This window comes from Pelophylax lessonae, assembly GCF_965119305.1.
Source record: "Pelophylax lessonae genome assembly, chromosome: 1".
Taxonomy (NCBI): Eukaryota; Metazoa; Chordata; class Amphibia; order Anura; family Ranidae; genus Pelophylax; species Pelophylax lessonae.
Window position 1 is genome coordinate 151295380 of NC_138768.1, and position 24746 is coordinate 151320125.

The following is a 24746-nucleotide window of genomic DNA, read 5'->3' on the forward strand; positions in this document are numbered from 1 at the left end:
ACCTTAGGGGCAGTCCCAGAGGGTATATCCTCTCTCTCTCTGCTACAGCAAATCAGTTATGTCACAAAGCAGTGTTTAGAGAATTTAACCCAACCCAACTCAAAAACAGAGGGGCGGGTACTACGTCTGTCAATGAGCTTAAGAGAAAAGGATTTTACGGTAAGATTTTACAAAAATCCATTTTTCTCTGTCGCTCATTGACAGACGTAGTCCACGTTGATTACTAACAACTCAGGACGTCCCAAAGCAGTACCAAATGAGGGGTGGGAAAATGGAAATCAAAATCCAATCTAGAAGGCCCAACCGGTGCCAACTAGAAGTTCTAAAGGCTCATCAATCAAAGATGAGACTCAACAGAAATTCCAACGGAAAAAAATCCTCGAGGTAGACCACCGCCGATGCCATCACATCAATTTTATAAAATTTTGTAAAGGTATGTACCGACGACCAGGTGGCCGCCTTACACACCTGGACCACTGACGCCTGATGGCGGTAGGCCCAGGAAGTACTGAGCGCTCGAGTGGAGTGCGCCTTAACAGGGAACGGAGGATTCCGACCCTTAATAGAATAAGCCTGTACCACCGTCTGTCTAATCCATTTGGAGATAGTCGCGGCAGATGCAGGCAACCCCTTTCTGGGGCCATCCGTGATCACAAAAGTGAATCCGTCTTACGGAACGATTCCGTGGCCTTCAGGTATACCCTGATTGCCCGAACCACATCCAAGGAATGCAACGCATGTTCCCGATGATGATTGGGCTGAGGACACAAGGAAGGTAGCACAATATCTTCATTCAGATGAAAGTCTGAAACCACGTTTGGAAGAAAGGATGGCTTTGGATGAAGAACTACCTTATCCCTATGAACCACTAAATATGGGGACTGGCATGATAATGCAGCCAGTTCTGACACCCTGCGTGCAGAAGTGATAGCCACCAAGAAGGCCACCTTCTGGGATAAAGTAAGCAAGGGAATCTCCCTGATGTTTTCAAAGGGAGGTTTCTGCAGAACCGACAAAACCAAATTAAGATCCCAGGGCGGTAAGGGCGCGCGGACTGGTGGAGCCAGGTGCCGCACCCCCTGAATGAAATTCCGCACCAAGGAATGAGTCGCCAAGGGCTTCTGAAAGAAGATTGCTAATGCTGAAACCTGACCCTTGATGGTGCTCAAGGATAGTTTCTGCTCAACCCCCTTTTGCAGAAAAGCCAAGATCCGGGTCACCGAATAGTTACGTGGAGGAAATCCCAAAGATTCACACCACGCGATATAAGTCTTCCATGTGCGATAATAGACCTTGCTGGAAGTCGCTTTCCTTGCCTTAATTAGAGTAGGAATAACTGAAGCTGACAACCCTCTGTCCTTCAGTACCTGGGTCTCAATGGCCAAGCCATTAAAACCAGCGACTGTAAAGCACAATGGAAGATCGGTCCTTGAGACCGCAGACCCTCCCTGAGAGGAAGTCTCCAAGGAGCGTTCGCGACTAGCATGTCCAAGTCGGCCTGACCGGCTTGACGAGGCTAGCCTAGAATTTCCAGGATAACTGGAGTTCCCTCCATCTCCATCCTGCGTAGAAATCTCAGCAGCAATCTGAGGGGAGGGAATACCTCTAATAGCTGACACTGCCTTAACAAGGCCGTTCAGCGCGTCTGCTGCGTCCGCTGGAGGATCGTGGGCGCGCGTTACCAATCTCCGCGCCTCCGGGATGCTCTGAAGAAGACACAGATGGTGAAATCCTTGATCGACTTAAGTCATCACCCTGATATTGTCTGACTGGATCCGAACCAGGCTGCCCTAGAGCTACCTGGCCCAGGCAATCCGACAAAGTCTGATCGTTCTCTGTTCCCACACATTTATCAGACACCGGATTCCTATCAGGAGTGATGATTTCTCCTGGTTGAACATTAGAGACCGAAGTCACCCGGCTAGAGGCTCCTTGGTCTGTCTGCTCAACCGGATCCGATTCCTGTGGGGAACTGAGACTAATCTTTGGAAAAGGTAAAGAAAATGATCTGTTCAGGGAACGGTAACTACCGCTCCCTGTAGTACTTAAATGTTGGAAGGGAAGAATCGCACCGGTAGCAGTGATCGATGCTCGATCTAGTGCTCTGAATACCGGTGAAGACGTCCCCCCACCCTCAAGCCGGGTGGGGGCACACCTTCAGGCTGTGTAAGCCTTAGCTTTAGGTTTGGCTGAGTCGCTTTTTTGTTTGTCCGACCAGCGCTTCTTGAACCCTCCTAGAGGGGTTTTGCCTTTCCCGCTCGCTCCAGCAGAGCGAACGAACCCTTTATGAGCGGCAAAGAAAGGTCCACGCTTGTTACGAGGTCCTTTAGCTTTAGCAGCCTGTGGCAAAAAAGTGCTTTTGCCCCCAGTGACATCCTTAATGATCTCATCTAGGGTGGCCCCAAATAGGCGATTCCCCTGAAAGGGGAGATTCGCCAAGGTCTTTTTGGAACCTAGGTCCGCTGACCAGCATTTTAACCACAGCACACGTCTGAGGATTACCGCTGACATAGATGCATGCCCTAATAGGGGGGTGGCATCCAAGGCTGCATCACAGACAAACTGTAGTCCTTGTATAATCTGTTCCATCAAATCAGATGTTGCCTGGGGGATACCTTTCCCCTTCAGGTCCTGGCGCACCAATCTCGCCCATTCCGTTAATGTCTGAGAAACTAGACCAATGACAATTACTGGTCTAAAGGCTGACCCTATCAGGGAAAAGATAGTGCGGGACTCCGCTTCTATCTTCCGATCCACCGAATCCTTAAAGGACGAAGCGTCCTCCACCGGAATAACCGTGGCTTTATTCAGTCTAGAAATAGGTGGATCCACCACTGGTGGTACCGTCCATTTCTTAATTAGGGATTCCTCAAACGGATAGCGTCTAGCAATGCGCTTGGAAATAGTAAAGGTACGCTTTGAATGATCCCATTCCTCTTTAATCTTATTACCAAAACATTTGGGTAAAGGAAAAACCTTCACCGTCTTGGTAGGTTTGCTAGTACCAAAGGGAATTTCCATTTCAGTTGCCTCTGCCGGTAAAACCTCAAGTCTTAAGGTTTCCCGAACCGCCACAACTAGTGCGTCCACCAATGCTGCTTCTTGTGCTATGGCGGAAGCAAGAACGTCCTCCTCACTGTCTGAGGGAACTTTACCTGAGACAACAGCCCCTGCAGAGGGACCTGCAGCTGCAATGACCATCTCAGAATCTGAAGTATCAGATCATATAGGGGTAGGCGGGGGTCGCTTTCTTGACCCCCGTTCCTGACAGGCCGTCTCCACCCGAGCCACCAAAGACTCCAAAACTGCTGTAAATGCATCCATACTCTGTGCACTGGCGGGTCCCGCGGCCACCTCGGGGGAAACAGGTGGGGGTACCTGTGTGGCAGGGTCCATGATAATTCCAGACACTACCCGGAAAAATATCAATTGCCAAAAAAAAATAAAACCTTCTTTTTTTTTTTTTTTTTTTTCAGACCCCCAGCGCCACAATGCCCCTCAGTGTTACCTGCTTAGGGACCCCTGCAGAGCGAGAGAGAGAGACCCCAAGGCTCACCACTTGATGCTCAGAGTTTCAAATGCAACTTGTTTCAGCACTGTCTATAACAGACAGGAAGTCTTTGGCTGGCTTCCCGGGTAAAAAGGAGGCGGCTCCGCCCCTTTGCACGCCTTCCGGCGCCTCCCCTAGCTCCACGAGGTGTTTTGGTCACCTCAAACATGGCCGCCCCCATGCTGGAGACACGAGGCTACGCCAATATGGCGGCCTTGTGCGATCTGCCAGACAATGGTGGCGGCCTGTACAGGATAACGGCGTGTCTGGCGGCCTGCGGGAGTATCTCGGCCCCACAAACCTTCACCCTAATGGTGATCAGCCTGGCCGGCGGTACCGGACCCTGGCGGGCCGCATGCGGTCCGTGGGCCGTCGGAAGGCAGCCTGCCCTTGCTGGAGGAATGCGATCTGGACTGCAGTTATACATGCATAGACATCGCCCTGTGAACACCTCTGACAGGTAGGATACCTTATGCTACCACAGTAATATTCTAGTACTGCCACTGACTTCAGTCATCTTTACAGTTTTGAAATTACATTAGGTTGTCAGCTCCCAAACCAAGCCTCCTGGTTTTTTGTTCACAAAAATCACACTCAAATAGGGGGATCTGTGACATGTTATAGGATAGAGGGGAGACCCATCCTTACCATTTCAGAGAGGGGCCCGCGTTCACCACAAACCCGTCAGGGGGAAAAGGGGGAACATACTACTCACCATACCGGAACCAGGCGGGCGCCAACTCCTGACAGTACCCCTCTCCACTGGGGTGGGAGGGCTGTCGACCAATACGGACGCCGTGACTCATGGTCATTGGCGTTTAAGCGAGACGTTTAACTCGCAGGGTCAGTCCCCGTCCAGTGCTATACTATGCTGTACTATAACCTTTCTAGCTCCAAATAGTTTCCTGCATAAGGGTGTGCTTATCTATGTCATTGTCTGGAAAAATGCCCAACAGGCACTGTCCGGCATCCAATGTCACCGGTTAGCCCATCCGATTATGAAGGAACTGGACGACTTGTGCCAAAAACCCACAGATGCGAGGACAGTGTCAAAGTAGGTTCCCAAATGTGCCAGTAGATAACAGGCACACAGGGCTTCGGGAAGGGTCAAATTTGGCCAGCCTATACGGTGTTAAGTATGCTCTGTGTACAATGTAGGTTTGTAGGAGTTTGTCCGACATTTTAGGAGATACTAATTTACAGGTTTCTAGTGCCTCATTCCATTCATCCTCCTCTAGTTCTTCAACCTCCTCCACTCATTTGGATTTGATAGAGTACGCGAGTTGGGATGTGGCTGGGGTAATTATCATGTCATAGAAAATGGATATGAGTTTTCGTGGTTCATTTCCCTTTATTACCTCCTATACCATAACCGTGTGTCCCTGTGTAGTCTAGAATAATTCATTTTAGAGGTCGCTAAATCCCAAATTCGCCTGTGCGGAAACGGCTAGTGCGGTCCAAGGACACAGGAGAACCACTCGCACCCCGTAGTATTTCACAGAATGGATGTGGGATCCGCTGGTTTGCAGAAGAACACACCAAGGAGAGAGATTTATGTTGGTCACATTTATCTGTGTGATGCAAGTGTGAAAGTTGTGCCACCAGCTAGCTTCTGGAGAGTTTTCCATGACAATGTGACTGTTGGCTCCCCAAATAAGACTGTAATATGGTATCTATGATTTTGAAGTATCTAAATGGAATATATATATAGGGGCGTGCCAAAGGACATAAAGGATTTTGGGTAAAAGAATAATTTTTACCAGACCCAGCCGTCCCATCATTCCCACCGGCAACCAAGCCCATGTCTGTGTTTTGCATTTGATCAATGCGAAAAGGGGTTCCACGTTTAGCGGGATATAATCTATGGACCTAGAAACTTGAATTTCCAAATATCTAAAAGTACTGACCCTAACCAATGGCAGTGCAGCTTGTTCTGCTGATGGAGGAAATATGTCTATGGGGAGGACTTGGGACTTATCCCAATTTATCTTAAGTCCCAAGAACCTGCTGAAGTTCTCAATGGTCTATAAAGCTGTTAGTAAGGAGGGGCCAGAGTCAGCTAAATATAAAATCCTATCCTAGCGCATAGTCCATGGATATCTGGGTAATTTCTCAGTGTTTCATCAAGGGCTCGACCGCCAAAGCTTACAATAACAGTGAGATAGAACAGCCCTGACGCATGCTCCTCTATAGTGGGAAGGGTTCGGAGGTCTAGCCGTTGGCGACCACTCTAGCCTGGAGTAGGTTGTATAAAATGGTAAGTCACTTAATAAAATTAGGGCCAAAGCCAAAATTATGCAAACACTGCCAAAAGTATTGCCACTCGACCAAAGTCAAAGGCTTTAGCTGCATCCAAGGCGAAAACTACTCTAGAGCCAATTTGAATATGGGAGGCCTGGATGTTCATAAATAGATGCCTGGTGTTGAAGGCTGTATTTTTGGCCGGCATGAAACCTGTTTGGTCCCAGTGTATGAGGGACGAGATAACTCTATTTAAGCGTAGGGCTAAGATTTTGGCTAATATTTTAATGTCGGTTTGTAGCAATGATCTAAGCCTGTATGACTCAGGTTGGTAGGGATCCATCCCAGGCTTAGGAAGGATTCCGGGAGCATGGACACATCCAATATGAAACGGTATAGAGCTAGGAGTTTGGGTACCAAAATATCAGCAAATTGGACATAGAATTCTATGGGTAGGCTGTCTGATCCAGGAGCTTTAAGTTTAGCGAAGTGGGCTATCGCGAGATTATCACCTAAGGAGATAGGATCCTCTAGCATATCTGTCTGTTCATCTGTCAGTTTGGGAAAAGTAAGAGTGTCCAAGAGGTTAGAAAGAGCCTGCTGGGAGAGGCTAACCTTGGATGTGTAGACTTCCATAAAAAAAAAGAAACAAATGCCGCAAATTCCCTAGTGATCGCTTCGATGGAGTGTAGTGAGATAGCAACCGGAGGTCTAGAGTCTAAGTGGGCTAAATAGGCCAGCAGTTTACCTGGCTGCTCACCATGTTCAAAGCTTTTTTGCTTGCTAAAGAACATTGTGTGATTGGCCTTCTCATAGCACATCAACCGTTCCCATTACTTGGGCGGCGTTACCGCAATTACATCTACCGCTATCTGCTTTCACCTGTCAGGCATCGGGACACTGGCTGCTTCGGTGATGCAGAGATTTGAAATCCCCGCGGCTTCTATCCCCAATTCTCTGTGTACCGACAACTGCATTTTAATTGGTCAGCACCGTCACATGGACGGCGCTTACCAATTGGAACCGGCTGCCTCTTCACTTTCAGCACATCCATGGGATGCACTGCTCGACTTCTGCCACTGTCTGCCCTCCTCGTTGCGGTCACCTGGGACACACATCAGTCATCAGGTAAGAGTGTTGGGTCCACGGCTGAGCGGTGTGTGAGGTGGGGAAATGGTGCACCAGGTCTGAAATTTCACGTGTCAGCCGCTCCCCATCCCACTGCTCCAGCCTGCCTGTGCTTCACTGCATCCTCAGCCCCTGGGGGAGGTGGGGATGCAGACTGAGCCCATCCTGCTGTGGCTAAGGGAAGATCACCACCTACAAATAGTTGGGGGGCACAGTTTACTTTTAATTGGCCAGGTGTGGGAGCCCCCCCCCCCCCCCCCATAGACACGTGTGTGTGGGAGTAGAGCAGGCCATTTTCTGGGTGTATAGGAGGAAGGTGGAGGTGGGGAGTGCCACACTTCTGGAGGATTCCTCTGTACACCCCATAGACAGTGGGAGAGAGTGAAAGTATCAGGAAGATGTGTATATGTACAGTGAGGTCCCCTCAGCTCTATCTCCCTCCCCCTCCCGTCTCTTTTCTTCTCTCTCTCTCTCACCCCATCCCCCCTTCTCTACCTCCCTCTCCTCTTTTTCCTCTCTTTATTTTTTTTCTCTTCTTTCCATTTCTTTCCCTTTTATTTCTTTCTTGCTTTCTTTTTTTTCTGGGCAAGGGCAGCTGATTTGAAAAACTGGCTCCAACTTTTTTAGCTAGATTCAAAGAACATTTGTCAACCCCTGGTGTAATTCCTCCTCTCCTCTATGACCCTGACGGGTGCCGGCACTGTCCGCGGTATTGGCCTCAGTCGATGAGGAGAAAGAGACGAGTGGCAGAGTGCACAGCCAGCGGAGTAGAGCGCGCCAGGCCCAGGCCATGAGGAGACCACATAATTTAATTATATATATGAAATTAAACATATAGTCACCACCGCCACAGTCGCCAGGCACAGCCAGCCAGAAGAGTTGAGACAGGCAGAGGCAGCACAGGCAGACAGACCGGCCTGGAGGACGGAGCCAGAGGGACCCCAGTGTGCCTGGGCAGGCCACACCACCCCCAGCAGCCAGCCAGGCAGCACAGCACTGCAGCACACAGGTACCAAAATACGGTTACTTGCAGACCCAGTCACAGTCAGGACAGGAGGACTCAGGACTCAAACCCCTATACACCCACTCACCCTATACACCGGCATGGTATCAAGCAGCCAGCCAGTACCACTCATACAAGTTATATGACATATTAGATTTTTTTTTTTAAAGTAACGCAATAGTTACTTTCCCTGGTAATTAGTTACTTTTTTACTGATGTAACTCAGTTACTAACTCAGTTACTTTTTGGAAGAAGTAACTAGTAACTATAACTAATTACTTTTTTTAAGTGACATGACCAACACTGGTAGTCAGGCATGTTTTTTTAATGCCTCCCAAACTACTAGTGGAGAAGCTGTATTAGAATTATATTCAAAGAAAAATTTCTCTATCGCTCATTGACAGACGTAGTCTTCTTGATTCTCAAGAGCTGGGTTATGTTGTCTCCGCAGGAGTAGGACTAGGCAGAATGACAAAACGTTCTGGCTCCACCCTAGGGGCAGTCCCTGAGGGTATATCCTCCCTCTCTCTGCTACAGGGAATCAGTTTTTTTCTGTCTAGTCAGGAGTAAGGACCTAAGTTCCTTGCTGGGATCTTTTGGTCCTGGCAAGACTTTTTTTCTTTAAGAAAAAGACATTTTTTAGGTAGTTTTCTCCAGTGTTTTTTTCCTGTGAGATCTTCAAGCAAAAATGCCGGACTGGGCGACACTTGTGGTCACCCCAGCCGGCCTACGAGCGCGCGCAGACCATGGCATTGCGCTTGGTCGGCCGCGACATATTCAAGTAAGTATGCGGGGCCGGGCGACGGGCTGGATGTTGAGATCCAGTGGTCACCCCGGTTTCTGAGCGCGTGCAGACCAGTGCGCTGAGTCGGCCGCGACGGAGTCCCAGCAAAGGGACTGACTTTGCGAGTTAAAAGCTCGCTGGGACGCCAGGTACCAGAGAGTCGAGGCGTCCACAAAACCCCCACCCCGGTGGAGAGGGTATTGTGAAGAGAGGGTGCCTATCGGTTCGGTATGGTGAGTAAACGTTCCCTTTTTTCCTCATTATGAGGCAGTATATATTATGGGCCCCTCCATATATGGTCAGTATATATCTGATACTTACAAGTCCCCCTTGTAATACAGCATGTGTTTGTGGGAAGTGGACTTGGTTCAAGAGCTAACACTCTACCCAGCAGACTGTAAATTACAGCAGACATAGGAGGTATAATCCTACCTTATGTGCAGTGTATCTCTGTAGATCCATATGTCACCTCTTAGCAGAGTGCAGGTGGATGTGCTGGGAAGACGATATCGGCGGTCCGCCGCCATTTTGCCGTAGACCGAATGCATGTATGTCCTCAGGTCACGCCGGCCGCCATGTTTTTGGAGTCTTATGTCTCTTCTATGGGGGCGGCCATGTTTTGTGAGCCAGCTACCTCGTGGAGGGCTGGGAACGCCGGAAGGCGTACACAGGGGGCGGAGCCACGCCTTCTGCCCGGGAAAAAAGCAAACAGCTCCTTCCAGTCTGTGTAAGACAGACGCTGACTGCAGTTTGTTGGAAACTGCACTGCATCGGTTGGTGAGCCTTGGGGGTCCCTCTCTCTCTCTCTCTGGGATCGAGAAGCAGGTACTCTGAGGGGCGCTATTGCGCTAGGGGGAGACGCACAAAAAAAAAAAAAAAAAAAAAAGAAAAAGTTTTTTTGTTTTTGCTGGCAAAGGTGTCCTGTATTAACATGGACCCTGCCACTCATGTGTCTCCTCCGGATCCCCTCGAGGGGTCTGCGGGATCCTCCAGCACCCCATTGACAATTGAATCTTTGTCAGCTATTATGGAAACCTTTGTGTCCCGGGTGGAAGTGGCTTGTCAGGGACAGGGCGCAAGAAAGCGACCCCCGCCTAACCCCTTATTATCTGAAACTTCGGATTCAGACTCTGAGCCTATTTCTGCAGTTGCAGGTACTTCATCTGGTATTGGTGTCTCGGGTCCTGTCTCTTCAGACAGTGAGGAGGATGTTTCGGCATCCGCCATAGCCCGAGAGGAAGCGTTGGTAAACGCACTCATTGTATCTGTTCAAGAGACTTTAAGGTTACAGGGTACTCCATCGGAAATAGCTGAAACTGAGATCCCTTTTGGGACTAAAAAGCGCATCAAAGTGGCAAAGGTTTTTCCATTGCCCAAATGTTTTGGCAATCCAATCGAAGAAGAATGGCGTCTGCCAAAACGCACTTTTAATATTTCTAAACGCATTGACAGGCGTTATCCGTTTGAGGAAACCCTTATTAAGAAATGGACAGAACCACCTGTGGTGGATTCACCTATTGCTAGATTGAATAAAGCCACGGTTATTCCTTTAGAAGACGCTCCGTCTTTTAAAGATCCAGTGGATCGCAAGATAGAAGCTATGTCTCGCACCATGTTTTCCTTGATTGGATCAGCTTTCAGACCAATAATTGCTATTGGTCTGGTTTCGCAGGCTGTAACTGAATGGACCAAGTGGTTACGCCGGGACTTAGAAGAAGTCCCTCAGGCGGTATCAGATTTGTTGGAACAAATGATACAGGGGTTACAGTTTGTATGTGATGCGGCGTTAGACGCCACTCCATTAATGGCGCGAGCATCAGTCTCAGCAGTGGTTCTCAGGCGTACACTGTGGCTAAAAGGTTGGTTAGCCGACCAAGGTTCCAAAAAAGCATTGGCTAATATCCCCTTTTCAGGAGAGCGTCTATTTGGAGCCAACTTAGATGAGATCATTAAGGATCTCACTGGTGGAAAAAGCACCTTTTTACCGCAAAATTTTAAAGGTAGAGGAACTCGTCAAAGACGAGGGCCTTCTTTTTCTGCTCACAAGAGGTTTTTTCGTCCAGCGGGTGAAAAAACTAAGTCCTCCAAAACTCCTACAGGAGGCGTCAGGGGTCGTTGGTCGGGCAAGCAAAAGCCCGCCCCCTCCAGACCTGAAGATAAACCATCCAAAGCCTGAAGGTGCGCCCCCACCCATAACTGGGGTGGGGGGACGTCTTCGCCGGTTCCCGGATCCATGGCTTTCCAGAATCCCGGACAATTGGGTTTGCGAAGTCATAAGGTCAGGGTACAAGATCGAGTTTCGATCTCTCCCACCGGCGCGATTCTTCCCTTCCAATATCCGTCTATCCGCAGATCGTTTAGAAGATCTGAGGAGAGCAGTCACAGATTTACTACAACAAGGAGTGGTAGTCCACGTTCCTTGGACAGAACGGTTTCAAGGGTTTTATTCAAACCTATTTACAATACCCAGGAAAGAGGGCAAAGTGCGTCCAATTCTGGACTTAAGAGCACTCAATTCTTTTGTCAACATAAGAAGATTCAGAATGGAGTCCATTCGCACGGTAGCAGCCTTCCTGCATCCAGGGGATGTCTTAGCGTCCATAGACATCAAGGACGCCTATCTTCACATTCCCATTTTCGCAGGACATCAGCGTTTTCTACGCTTTTCTGTAGAGGAGAACCACTATCAGTTTGTGGCGTTACCTTTCGGTCTCGCCACGGCTCCGCGGGTCTTCACAAAGGTGTTGGCCCCAATGTTGGCACTTCTGCGCCAAAGAGGTATATCGATTCTAGGTTACCTAGACGATCTTCTGCTTCATGCAGAGTCTCCTCAGACCTTGCTACAAAACATAGAAATTACTATGATTTCTTTACAGGAATTCGGGTGGCTGGTGAACCAGCAAAAGTCATTTCTGGTTCCCACCCAGAGGCTCGAATATCTGGGTCTAATTCTAGACACAGTCAGGACGAGAGTTTTCCTTCCGGTAGGGAAACTTCGAAAGATTCAATCAGCAGTCCAGTTGTTACTGTCCAACAGCTGGTCTTCCCTTCGGACGTGCATGAGGGTTCTGGGGTTGATGGTGGCTTCATTCGAAGCAGTCCCATTTGCCCAGTCCCATACCCGAATTCTTCAGCAAGAGATTCTTCTCAGATGGAATCGGAATCCGGAATCCCTGGACAATCAGATACGATTGAGCAAACAGACCAGAGAGTCTCTGGTTTGGTGGCTTCGGTCTCCAATGCTCAGCCAGGGAAAGTCATTTCTGCCAATATATTGGACGATAGTGACCACGGATGCCAGTCTATCCGGATGGGGAGGAATTCTTGGTCAGTTATCTGTCCAGGGACTTTGGTCCCCGGAAGAATCCAGGTTACCGATAAATGTATTGGAACTGAGAGCGATCAGACTTTGTCTGATTCACTGGACCGAGCAGCTCCAGGGCAGCCCGGTTCGGATCCAGTCGGACAATGCCACGGCCGTGGCTTATGTCAATCATCAGGGGGGCACCAAGAGTGTCCGAGCGGCCAAAGAAGTGGCTTGCATTCTTCGCTGGGCGGAACGATTTGTTCCAACAATCTCTGCGGTGTTCATTCCGGGGATGGAGAATTGGCAGGCAGATTATCTCAGCCGTCAGACCCTGGATCAGGGGGAATGGTCCCTCCATCCAGACGTTTTCCACCAGTTGTGCCTACGGTGGGGCACCCCGGATGTGGATCTGTTGGCATCACGATTCAACAGGAAAGTTCAGAGATTCGTGGCTCGCTCCCGCGATCCTCTAGCAGAAACCGCAGACGCACTGATCGCCCCGTGGGGGCAATACCAGCTAATATATGCCTTCCCTCCTCTCGCGTTACTGCCAAGACTTCTTCGCAGGGTAGAGGAGGAAGGAATCCCAGTAATCCTGGTAGCTCCGGACTGGCCTCGTCGAGCTTGGTACGCCGACATGGTCAGACTGGTGGCGGACGTCCCATGGAGACTTCCTCTCAGGGAGGATCTACTGTCTCAGGGACCGATCTTCCATCCTGCTTTACGATCGCTGGCTTTAACGGCCTGGCTATTGAGACCCAGGTGCTGAAGGACAAAGGTTTGTCAGCTTCCGTTATTCCTACTCTAGTTGAAGCAAGGAAAGTGACTTCCAGAAAGATTTATCATCGCACATGGAAGTCCTACATTGCATGGTGTGAACCTTTGGGGTTCCGTCCTCGGTCTTATTCGATTAGCCGAATATTGGCTTTTCTGCAACAAGGGGTTGAGCAGAAACTGGCCTTGAGTACTATCAAGGGTCAGGTCTCAGCATTAGCCATCTTCTTTCAGAAGCCTTTGGCTACTCATTCCTTGGTGCGGAATTTCATCCAGGGGGTGCGACATCTGGCTCCGCCAATGCACGCGCCGTTACCCCCCTGGGATCTTAATCTAGTGTTGTCGGTTCTTCAGAAACCTCCCTTTGAAGATATTAGGGAGATTCCTCTACCCACGTTGTCCCAGAAGGTGGCCTTCTTGGTGGCTATTACTTCTGCACGCAGGGTGTCAGAACTGGCCGCATTATCTTGTCGTTCACCATATCTGGTGGTTCATAGAGATAAGGTGGTTCTTCGTCCGAATCCATCCTTCCTACCAAAAGTGGTTTCAGAATTTCATCTGAATGAAGAAATTGTATTACCTTCCCTGTGTCCTAAGCCCAGTCATCCTCGGGAATTTGCTTTGCACTCCTTGGATGTGGTCCGGGCGATCAGGGTATACTTGAAAACGACAGACTCGTTTCGCAAGACGGATTCACTTTTTGTGATCCCAGATGGACCCAAAAAGGGGTTGCCTGCTTCTGCCGCGACCATTTCCAGATGGATCAGACAGACGGTAGTGCAGGCTTATTCTATTAATGGTCGGGAGCCCCCGTTCCCTGTTAAGGCGCACTCCACTCGGGCACTTAGTGCGTCATGGGCCTTTCGCCATCAGGCGTCAGTGGTCCAGGTGTGCAAGGCGGCTACCTGGTCGTCGGTGCATACCTTCTCTAAACATTATAAAGTTGATGTAATGGCATCGTCTGATGCCTCATTTGGCCGCAAGGTTTTGCAGGCCGCAATTTGAGGAGACCAGTGGTCTACCTCGAGGGTTTTTTCCGTTGGAAAAATTTTTCTTTAGCCTCATTCTTTGTTTATAATGAGCCTTTAAAACTTCTAGTTTGGCACCGGTTGGGCCTTCTAGATTGGATTTGATTTTGTCAATCCCACCCCTCATTTGTGGCACTGCTTCTGGATGTCCCAGCTCTTGAGAATCAAGAAGACTACGTCTGTCAATGAGCGATAGAGAAAAATGGATTTTTGTAAGAACTTACCGTAAAATCCTTTTCTCTTAAGCTCATTGACAGACGTAGTACCCGCCCCTCTATCATTGAGTTGGGTTGGGTTAAATTCTCTGTACTGCTTTAAACAGAACTGATTCCCTGTAGCAGAGAGAGGGAGGATATACCCTCAGGGACTGCCCCTAGGGTGGAGCCAGAACGTTTTGTCATTCTGCCTAGTCCTACTCCTGCGGAGACAACATAACCCAGCTCTTGAGAATCAAGAAGACTACGTCTGTCAATGAGCTTAAGAGAAAAGGATTTTACGGTAAGTTCTTACAAAAATCCATTTTTCCATTCCGTAGCCAAGCAGTCAATTTTGGGGATGAGGTTCAACCAAAAGGGGTTTAATCTCCAGTTCAGCATCGAGGGGGCACTAAAGGGCATCGGTGTGATCCAGTAGGGAGCATGATCTGACAATAAGCTGGTACTAAATCCTGACTACTGTCGTTTGGGGATTAAAGTGTGAGCGATCCAAATAAAATCAATGCGAGACATGGTGGAATGAGGGGCTGAGAAGCAGGAAGTATGCCTGTCTTTTGGGGTATAGGTGCCTCAATGTGTCAACCAGGGCGAAACCCCTCAGTAACTAATGGAACCTGGTCTTGTTCTGCTGAGACATTGCCGACATCGGACTCAGTCTGTCTACATTAGGGTTAGCTACCATATTGAAATCTCCCAGCCAAATAGCTGGGATAGACTGGTATTTGGACATGAAGGAGAAACCCTTGCCAATGGCAGTATTAAATGGAGGAGGCATATACCAGGCTAATAAGAGGTTACCAGCAATTTTAGCGAGTAGAAATGTGTATCTGCCCTGGGGGTCCAATACTACCGCCTGAGCCGCAAAGGGTACCAATTTGGTTATAAGCACGGGCACACCTCTGGAGTAAGGGGTATAGGTGGTATGGAATGCCCAACCAATCCAGGGTCGTTGCAATGCCCTCTGAAGGGAACCTTCCCCGTGGGTTTCAACGAGAACTAGAATATCCGCATGCTGCTCCTTCAGAAATGATAGAACTGCTGTGCGTTTCAGTCTATTGCATAATCTACGCATATTCCACATTAGAATTTTTAGAGGGGCCATATTGAAGATATACAATAGAATACAAGCCCAGGCAGCACGGAGACCCCAGGCCCAGACAGCACCAGCACATCACACAAAACAGCACAACAGTCCGCTAGTACATAGAAAGATGACAGCATTTATAACCTCTTATGTGGACATTGCTCATACAAAAAAATCACCAAATTAACCAATAACTTCCTAACCCACCCTGCTCTCCACACACCCCAACTTTTGTGAGCATAAGTCTCAAACTGAACACCAAACTTGTATATGCAGAACCATCGCCAGCATGGTATCCGAGTCCTAGACCAATAGAGGAACACCAGCTGGGGTAGCATGCTTGAACAAAGACTTCTTAACCAGTTCTGGACTGGAAGGATTTGCCCCCTTAATGACCAGGCTATTTTTTGCGATTCGGCACTGCGTTACTTTAACAGAAAATTGCGCAGTCGTGCGATGCTGTACCGAAATAAAATTGATGTCCTTTTTTCCCCACAAGTAGAGCTTTCTTTTGGTGGTAGTTGATCACCTGTGCAATTTTTTTTTTTTTTTTTTTGCGCTATAAACAAAAATAAAAAGACATTTCTGAAACTATTTTTCATTTTTCACAATTTTTAACATTCCCAAAAACAAATTTAAAAATCAAAAATTTACATCATTTTAGGTCAATTTGTATTCTGCTACATGTTTTTGGTTAAAAGAATCGCAATAAGCATATTTTGATTGGTTTGTGCAAAAGTTATCGCGTCTACAAACTAGAGGAAAGATTTGTAATTTTTATCAATTTTTTTTTTTTTTTACTAGTAATGGCGGCAATCTGCGATTTTTAGCGGGGCTGCGACATTGCGGCGGTCAGATCAGACCCCTAACTGACATTTTTGACACTTGGGGGGGACCAGTGACATTACTACAGTAATCTGTGCTAAAAATATGCACCGTTACTGTAATGATGACATTCGCAGGGAAGGGGTTAACCTAGGGGTGATCAAAGGGTTAAGTGTGAGCTTAGGGGAGTGTTTTCTAACTCTGGAGGGGATGGGCTTATGAAATGACCACAGAGACCTGTGATCCAATATAGAACGCTCTGTGATTTCAGAGAGAACTATTAGCTGTGTTTACAACAGCTGACCGTTCTTCTCTCTCAGCGAGGAGCTATCGCGGGTGGCCGGTAGCAATTGCGTCTGCTTGCCCCGTGCATTGCCATTCCCAATGTCGGTTCGCGCAGGAGAGGCTGCCTGCCACAGAAAATCTGCAACGGGTGGTTAAACAAGTTGCGAAGGGGCCGAACTCTCTCTCTGTGAGGCAGTCTGAGCAATAGGACTTAATGGTGGCCAAGGAAGGGATCATTTGCCTAGCCGCAGAGCTGTTTGGATTCCTTGGCGGCAATAAAGTGCGAGTTAAGTCCATACCACTGTAACTGAATTATTGCAGCAGAAAGCTGTTATAGCTTCAAGAGTATAAAATGCACCAAAAAAAAAAAGAGGGAAATGGGATTAAGATTAGCTGCGCATAACTTCAAAACTATTCTCCTCTGTGAGGATGGGAAAGGGTATAGAAGAGGGGCTTGCATCATACTCTCAGCTCCAATAGTCACGAGTTTAGCTGGTCAAGCCAATGCGACTGCAGCTTCTGGTTCTTCAAAAAAAATGAACGCGATCTTCGCCCACCACATGTAGTTGAGCAGGAAATAATAGAGTATTTTAGATTATGGGTTCGTAGGCGTCTCCTAATTTCTGTAAATCTGCTGCGTTGTCGCTGTATCTCAGCTGAAAAGTCAGGGAACCCCAGCATTTGATGGTTATGTAGGGGAATGTTACCTTTTTTGCTGGTCAGACGAAGAATGGTGTCCCGATCCTTAAAGTTAAGAAATTTTGCGATGAAGACACGTGGAGGTGCTCCCTGGGGTGGCTTTTGAGCTGGCATGCAATGTGCATGTTCCACGTTTACAATGCTTGTGAGAAGATTGCTCTCCCATGTGTAGAAATGAGCAGTTCCTCTAAAAAGTTTGCAGGGTTTGCGCCCTCCAAACCCTCCGGGAGACCTGTAAATTGTTGCGCCGCATACAATTTTCAAGATCATCCTACTTCTGTTGTAGTTGCTCGATGTGTCGGCTCGCCTGGTCAGTTGAGAGAGGGGAGGACATCTTCCACGCGGCCCAGACGGTGCTCAAACTCCAAAACGGTCCTGCAGCTTTTGGAGATCTAGACGTAGCAGCGAGATGTCCACCTTCACCTCCTCCAGCTGGTAGGTGTGGTCTGACAGGCAGCGATTGCATCCAGTATCTCTAGTAACTATTATCTGCAGCTGGCGGGCCTGGAGCGGAGGAGGGGAAGCTGCCACCTTTGGTCAGCATGTCCTTGTCCTGCAGACAGAATTCATCCAGCCTTGCGGTTGTGTCTGAAACCTTGCCAGGAGGTGACATGTCACAGCAGTGTACTTGGTCAAAACTGGCAGTTTTCCGGGCTAGAGGGCTCGATTTTTCGATGGCAGGATCGAATAAAAAATCTGCCGCTGGGAGAGCTCAGCTCAGACATGTCCTATCACATGTAGCTTCAGGCCACGCCCCCCTTAAGGCAAATGTTTACACATTTAAGGCCCCCATAGACAGCTTGAATTGTATCTGGTTTATGCTGATTTTGAGCTGTGGGTTGCTCTGCAAGCACCACCTTGTCTGAAAAAAAAGTGATTAAACAATTATTAACCTGGGTAGAAAATTATCAGGAACAAAAGCTGTCTAAATATCAGGCGACTTCAGTAGTGCCAATTAAGACGGCACTGATTGATTAACCACTTTACCTCCGCTCACATGGAGGCTACTGCGGCACTTTGCCACGATCCCGTCCAGCGACGTTGACCTACGTCGGGCAGGTTCACGGCTCCCAGAGCGCGCTCCCGCGCGCGTCGGGTGCCGATTCTGGTCAGATTCGGTAGGGAACCGATCAATCACCAGATACTGACCAATGATTTTTGGTCAGTGTCTGGCGATCGGTCCCCACCAATGGCAATCCGTCCCCTGTCTGTGTAATGTAAACACAGGCAGGGGAAGTGATGTCACTGTCCCTCCTGGAGTCCTTTCGGTTTCCAGGAGAAGACAGAGAGACATCAAAAACGTGAGTTTCCACCAACACTACACTGACACACCTCACATAGGCACATTTAACCCCTTGATCACCTCTGATCACCCCCTGATCACCCCCAAAACCCCTCACAGTGAACACTATATACAGTGGTATACAGATATTTTACTGATCACTGTATAAGTGTCACTTGTGAGCGTAGTTTGCGCTTGCGCTAGGCCCAAATAGGGTTAGGGCACCCGCCACCTATCCCCTAATAAAGTTTTAACCCCTTGATCACCCACAGTTAACCCTTTTACACCCTATTACTCTGTGCACTAAATACAGTATATAGGTAAATACTGATCACTGTATTTAGTGTCACTAGTGACCCTAATTTGCGCTTGCGCTAAGCCCATATAGGGTTAGGGCACCCGCCACCTATCCCGTAATAAAGTTTTAACCCCTTGATCACCCACAGTTAACCCTTTTACACCCTATTACTCTGTGCACTAAATACAGTATATAGGTAAATACTGATCACTGTATTTAGTGTCACTAGTGACCCTAATTTGCGCTTGCGCTAAGCCCATATAGGGTTAGGGCACCCGCCACCTATCCCGTAATAAACTTTTAACCCCTTGATCTTCCCCAGTTAACCCCTTCACTCTCTAACACAGTGCACTAATATAAACAGTAAATCAGATAACTACTGATCACTGTATTTAGTGTCACTTATGATCCTAATTTGCGCTAAGCCCGAATAGGTTTAGGCCACCCACCATCTATCCCTTATAAAGGTTTAACCCCTTGATCTCCCGCAGTTAACCCCTTCACTCCCTATCACACAGTGAACTAATATATACAGTATATCAGATAACTACTGATCACTGTATTTAGTGTCACTTGTGACCCTAATTTGCGCTTGCGCTAGGCCCGAATAGGTTTAGGCCACCCGCCATCTATCCTCTATAAAGGTTTAACCCCTTGATCTCCCCCAGTTTAACCCATTCACTTCCCTGTCACAGTGTTCACTATATACAGTGATTACCGATCACTGTATTAGCGTCACGGGTGACACAACTTAGGCTAGCTAGTTAGCATCAGGGTCCCACTACACCACCGTTACTTAGCGTCAGAGTCAAGTACACTAACACACACACACCACCGTTACTAGTATAGTGTTTGAACAGATCAATATCTGATCTGATCAGAACTATACTAGCGTCCTCATAATTTAGTGTTCCCAAGACGCAGTGTTTGCACAATCAGCACTGATTCCTGCTAGCACCTGCGTTTAACCCCCTTGCCCAGACCACCTTACCCAGGCAAGTGTAGTAATCAATAGATTACTGACACTTCCAAAAAACACAAATCACACAAAACTGCTGCGTTAGCAGAGTCAGGCCTGATCTCTGTTAGCACTAGCAGTTTTTTGTAGCGACCAAATAGTCCTCGACAACCAGGTGCTTTTATTACCTAGTAGTCGCATTACTGTACAGGTAAATTTAGTTACCAAAATGTCCAAACGTTCGTACAGTGATGAAGCTATATACAGTATAATGACCATGTCAAGTGAGAGCGATGGGGAAGCCTCACTGGCAGAATCAGGGTCAATATACGAACCAGATGATGGCAGCGGCTCCCTGACAGATAGCTCCGACAGAGGGGTCCCTGCTAGGGTCAGGCGTACCCGACCCCATTCTGGAGTTGCTGACTTACAAGAACCGGGGGTTTCTCGTATGCAGCAGAGTGCCAATACTAGTGTCGCTCACACTTCTCGTGATCTGGCAAGCACGAGCGGCCTAGTACACCCTGGACCTTCAACCAGCACTGCAGTATCACCTGGTGACGTGGCGAGTCACCTGAGTGCAGTTGAAGCTGGTGAGGTGGCTAGCACGAGTCGTGGCCCGCAGCCACCGCGTATCCGAAGACAGGCCCGTAGAGCCCATAGTGTCCTCCCTGAAGCGCTGGCATATCCTAATTGGCAGCCCACAGATTCCACAGCGCCAGTACTTCCCCCATTCACCGCCCAACCCGGAATCCAAGTGGAAACAGCTGGTTTTAATCCCATAAACTTTTTTGAGCTGTTTTTCACTGAACATCTTTACAGATCTATTGTGGACCAATCAAATTTGTATGCTCAACAATTTATCGCCGCCAACCCAAATTCACCCCTTGCCAGACCATTTGCCTGGAATCCTATTACGATTCAGGAGTTTAAAACCTATCTGGGCCTTTCCTTCAACACGGGCATTACAAGAAAGAATGAATTGCGGTTATATTGGTCCACTGACCCAATTCATCAAATGCACGTGTTCTCTGCTGCTATGTCCAGGGCTCGATACGAACAAATATTTTGGTTCATGCATTTCAACGACAATGAACTCTGTCGTCCTCGGGGAGACCCTGCATATGATCGGCTCCACAAAATTCGGCCCCTCGTAGACCACTTCAATCAGCGGTTCGCAGCCTTGTTTACCCCCCAACAAGATGTCTGCATTGACGAATCCCTGATTAAGTTTACTGGCCGCCTTGCTATCAAACAGTACCTCCCCAGCAAGCGTGCCAGATACGGGGTCAAGTTGTATAAGCTTTGTGACAGGGCCACAGGCTATACAGTTAATTTCCGTGTCTACGAGGGAAAAGACAGCACTGCGGAGCCCCCCGACTGCCCAGGCTACATAGGGAGCAGCGGCAAGATAGTTTGGGACTTGGTGTCACCCTTATTCGGAAAGGGGTACCACTTGTACGTGGACAATTCCTATTCAAGCGTGCCACTTTTTAGACACCTCTTTCAATTGCAAATTGGCGCTTGTGGCACCGTGCGATCTAATCGCCGGGGCTTCCCCCAACGGCTAGAAAATGCCCCACTGAGCTCGGGGGAGAGAGCCTGCTTGAGGTGCGAGGAATTGCTTGCAGTGAAGTGGAGGGACAAACGAAACGTTTACGTGCTGTCCAAATTTCTACGGTCACTGGTTTTGTTGAGAAGCCCCTCTGTGTCCACGACTATAACCGTAAAATGGGAGGGGTGGACTTCAACGACCAGATGATGGGACCGTACCTAATTGCCCGTAAGGCCAGACGCTGGTACAAAAAAGTGTCTGTATACCTATTTCAGTTGGCTGTTTACAACGCTTTTGTGTTATACAAAGCGTCTGCCGGAACATTATCCTTCTTTCAATTCTAAGAAGAGATAATCAGAGCCCTTCTGTATCCAGATGGTGCTCCTGCCCCAATTCACCAACCAGATGCAGTGAGCCGGCTGCATGAGAGGCATTTTCCAGAATTCCTCCCGAGTACCCCTACCCAACGATACCCCCAAAAAAGATGCCGTGTCTGCAGCAAGCGCGGATTTAGGCGTGACACCCGGAATTATTGTCCCGACTGTCCTGACCAACCTGGTCTTTGCCACGGTGACTGTTTCCGTCGCTACCACACACTACTAGATTTTTAGCGTAGGGTACAGCACGGCACAGTTTAGGGCACATTTACACAGGGTCTCAAAAGATGTTCGATGGCTATCGTCATTTTGAGAGACCCGAACCTGGAACCTGGAACTCGACGTTTGAAGAAAAAAAAAAATACATAAAAGCTAAAAATAGTTGTCGTCTCATTTTTTATGTTCTTTTACACTTCCTATGTACTTTTAATGTCCTTTGTATGTTTTTCATTCTTTTGTGACCGGTTTCTCTTGCAGGTACTCGTCGGCTACCACGCATTGATTTTATATATTCTGACACAAACAGTGTTTGTGCTCAGCATATATGGATACCTTTGCTGATAGCAGCTGTGGTGATTTTCTGATTTCAGCACTGCAGTTAAAATCCTATTTTGGTATACGTGGATAGTGTCGTGTATACCCATCATTAAATTCAGTGGGTGGTTGTTTGGGTGGTTAATGATGAGTAATACTACGCATTATTCCTGTGCTGATTTCTGATAGGTTCTCTTTTTTTTTCGTTCAGCCCACAGGCTGCATGAAAAAAAAAAAAACCTATATGCCAAACAAGGACCAGCAATGTACTGGTACGTTGCTGGACTTTGAGTGGTTATACCAGGATGATGCCTGCAGATTTAGGCATCATCTTGGTATCGTTTTTTACAGCCAGCGGTCGGCTTACATGTAAAAGCAATCTTAGCGGATAATTGGCCGCTAGACTGCTTTTACATGCAGTGGGAGGGGTTTTTCTTGGGCTCTCCTGTCCCACCGGTTAACCCGAGAGTGCAGCCGGTGGTTCAATTATCCAACCATAGAGCTGATTGGAGATGAGAATGGCTCCAATCATCTCTATGGCCTAAGATGCCGGAGGCTACGAGCATTTCATGACTTCTGTTTCGCCAGAAATAAACAGCGCCATTGGGAAAGTATTTTATCACACCAATTTTGGTATGGTCAGATGCGTTAAGGTCAGAGGAAAGATCTAGAGTCTAAAAGACCCCAATTTTTTTTAAAGAGTACCTGTCACTACAGATTGCTATCATAGGGGAAATTTAAATTCACCGTGATAACAATAAAAATGATTAAAGGAAAAAAAATGAAAGAAAAGGTGTCAAAATAACATAAGAAAGCAAATTAAAAAAAAAGAAAAAAATCAAGCCCCCCTGTCCCCCCGTGCTTGCGCGCAAATGCGCACACAAGCGTTGGTCTAGTGTCATATGTAAACCGCAATTGCAGCATGCATGTGAGGTATCACCGCGAACGCCAGGTCGAGGGCAGTAATTCTTGCGGTAGACCTCCTCTGTAAGTCCAAAGTGGTAACCTGTAAAGACTTTTAAAGGCTTTTAAAACCGTACGTAGTTTGTTGCCGCGGCACGGGCGTGCGCAATTTTTAAAGCATGTCATGTTAGGTGTCTATGAACTCGGCATAAGATCGTCTTTTAAATTTTACCAAACAATTTGGAATTATATAGTGTATTTCTGCATTAAATATAAAAAAAGTGTTTTTTTTTTTTACGCAAAAATTGCGTTAGGAAAATGTGTGCGCAAATACCGTGTAACAAAAAAAATTGCAACATCCACCATTTTGTTCTGTAGGGCCTCTGCTTTAAAAAAATATATAATGTTTGGGGGTTCAAAGTAATTTTCTTGTGAAAAAAAAATATTTTTTCATGTAAACAAAAACTCACAGAAAAGGCTTGGTTTTCAAGTGGTTAGAAGAGTGGGTGATGTGTTGCTAAAATTGAGCATAAAATGCCAGGACAGTTCAAACACCCCCCAAATGACCCCTTTTTGGAAAGTAGACACCCAAAGCTATTTGCTGAGCGGCATATTGAGTCCATGGAGTATTTTATATTTTGCCCTAAGTTTCAGGAAAATGACAATTTTGTTTTTTTTTTTGTTTTTTTTTTTTACACAAAGTTGTCACTAAATAATATATTGCTCATGCATGCCATGGGTATATGTGAAATGACTCCCCAAAATACATTCTGCTGCTTCTCCTGAGTACAGGGATACCCCATGTGTGAGACTTTTTGGCAGTCTAGCCGCGTACAGGACCCGGAAAACCAATCCGCACCTTCTGGCTTTCTAAGGGCGTAAATTGTTGATCTCACTCCTTACTACCTATCACACTTTTGAAGGCCATGAAATGCCAAAATGGCACAAAACCCCCCCCCCCCCCCAAATGACCCCATTTTGCAAAGTAGACACTCCAATCTATTTGCTGAGAGGCATGGTGAGTATTTTGCATCTCTCATTTTTTTGGAAAATGAAGAAAAAACAGGAAAATGCATTTTTTTTCCTCTTTTTTCAATTTCCAAAACTTTGTGACAAAAAGTGAGATCTGCAAAACACTCAACATGCCTCTCTGCAAATAGCTTAGGGTGTCTACTTTCCGAAAAGGGGTCATTTGGGGGGGGGGGGGGGGGTTGTGCTGTCTTGGCATTTCATGGCCTCCGAAACTGTGATAGGTAGTCAGGAGTGAAATCAACAATTTACGCCCTTGGAAAGCCTGAAAGTGGTGATTGATTTTCGGGGGCCTTTACACGGCTAGACTGCAAAAAAGTCTCACACATGTGGTATCCCTGTACTCAGGAGAAGCAGCAGAATGTATTTTGGGGTGTCATTTCACATATACCCATGGCATGTGTGAGCAATATATCATTTAGTGACAACTTTGTGTAAAAAAAAAATAATAATAATATATTTCCCGGAACTTGTGGCAAAATATAAAATATTCCATGGACTCACCGTGCCTCTCAGCAAATAGCTTGGGGTGTCTACTTTGCAAAATGGGGTCATTTGGGGGGGTTTTGTGCTATCTTGAAATTTCAGGGCCTCCGGAACTGTGATGGGTAGTCAGGAGTGAAATCAACAATTTACGCCATTAGAAAACCTAAAGATGGGGATTGATTATCGGGGTCCCGTACACAGCTAGGCTCCCAAAAAGTCTCACACATGGGGTATCCCCATACTCAGGAGAAGCGGCAGAATGTATTTTGGGGTGTCATTCCACATATACCCATGTCATGTGTGAGAAATTTATCTTTTAGTGACAACTTTGTGTTAAAAAAAAAAATAAATAAATTGTAATTTTCCCAAAACTTGTGGCAAAATATAAAATATTCCATGGA

General features: G+C 47.3%; 1 protein-coding gene across 4 annotated transcripts in view; it reads left to right on the plus strand.

Annotated features, from left to right (window-relative positions):
* The window catches only part of RASA1 (RAS p21 protein activator 1), a 371358-nt gene that overhangs the window by 255121 nt on the left and 91491 nt on the right, over window positions 1-24746 (plus strand). The gene's annotated exons all lie outside the window — the stretch shown is intronic.